Consider the following 1,494-nt stretch of genomic DNA (forward strand, 5'->3'; position numbering starts at 1 on the left):
CCTGTCTCTTCATTTCTGTATTCATTCCAGGAACGTCTTTCTTCCTTCCTTCCTTTTCTCTCTCCCTCCCTCCCTTCATCCCTCCCTCCTTACCTCCCCCGGGACGAAATCCCCTCGGTCCACACGCCGCAAGGCTTCCAGGATGCGAGCTGAGCGAACGATCCCATATCCTGAGGCCATCAAAAGGCAGAGAACGCAGGAAAGTGGTGAGGAAAGCGACCCTAAAAGAGCCTCAGCGGCAAGACGCTTCCAGGCTCTCCGTTGTCCATGCGCTTCGACGTCACTCTGTCCCTTCTTTTTTGCTGCCCTCCCCCCCCCACCCCCCTTACCCTGCAGATTTGCCACAAGCTCCTGATTGTTAGAACCCGAAGACCTGTACGCCATTTGTTAGGCCCTTCCGGATCAATCGGGTCGGCCCAGGTTCCTGTTAGACTACGGATGTCAGGGTGGAGGAGAGGTGGAGGAGTTGGTAAATTGAGGACGACGGGGGAAGGAGGGATATGAACGAGAGGGTGAGAGGGTGGAGGAGGGCTGAAGGGGAGGAAAAACGGAGCACGCACCCCCAGAAGGGCAATGCCAAAGGCAGATATCCTGTAGTGTTGCCTCCTCGCTGGACTTAATGCTAGGGAACGGACGTTTGAAACCGGTTTGGAGTAACAAAATGGTCAGCAACGCATGCATTGCAACGAAAGAAAAATTAAGCTATCGCGGCATCCAGTGTACGAGGTATGGGCATGAAATTCACGCGCAGAAGTGGGAGTAGAGGCAAGTACAAGCAAGGGGAGACTTAAAAAAGACACCAATTAGACGGGAGGCAATTATCCAGGTAAATATGTGAGCACCCACAGGGTTCAGAATGCATACAAATTCGCGTGGTGTTGCAGATTTGGTCTCAAAATAGCCGGTGTGAGCATGAGCTCATGTTGGGATCAAGGCGCCCGGCTTCAACAAGAGCCGAGATGAGGGGAGGTAATATGGCGCTTCTGGCTTAGTCCATACAGGCACCTATAAAGCCACAACAACATTGATCTTTCGCTGTTCATCAAGCATGGCCTGAATCAATCTTATCCCGCGGCTGGAATAGGCTGGGCCGGAGGGACTGACACAAATGAGAGATGATCGAGAGGACTCTTGATCGGATCAAGCTACACAAGGAGGGCAGCACCGTCGGAAAACAATGTCTTTCCCGAGGTCAAGATACCCTTCCATACATCGTACTGACCACGCTCATAGACAAACGTGGCACATACATCCAACATGCAGACGGGCGCGGCACCAAGAAAAAAGGTGTTCAAGAGCGGGAAAGCGGGGAAAAAACCCAAGATCAACAAGGGGCAGGCGGCCTTCTGTTGCTAACGTGCGTGCGAATAAAGCGAAGGTCAAGCAGTCGCCTCGCCTTATGTTCATTTTGGGCGTCAACGGACCACGCCGTGGATCCAAAAGCTTTTCGCTGTGGAAATATGTCACCTTCGAGATGCCACGATTGGCGGCTGG

This window comes from Nannochloropsis gaditana (genome assembly GCF_000240725.1).
Source record: "Nannochloropsis gaditana CCMP526 unplaced genomic scaffold scaffold230, whole genome shotgun sequence".
NCBI classification, from domain to species: Eukaryota; class Eustigmatophyceae; order Eustigmatales; family Monodopsidaceae; genus Microchloropsis; species Microchloropsis gaditana.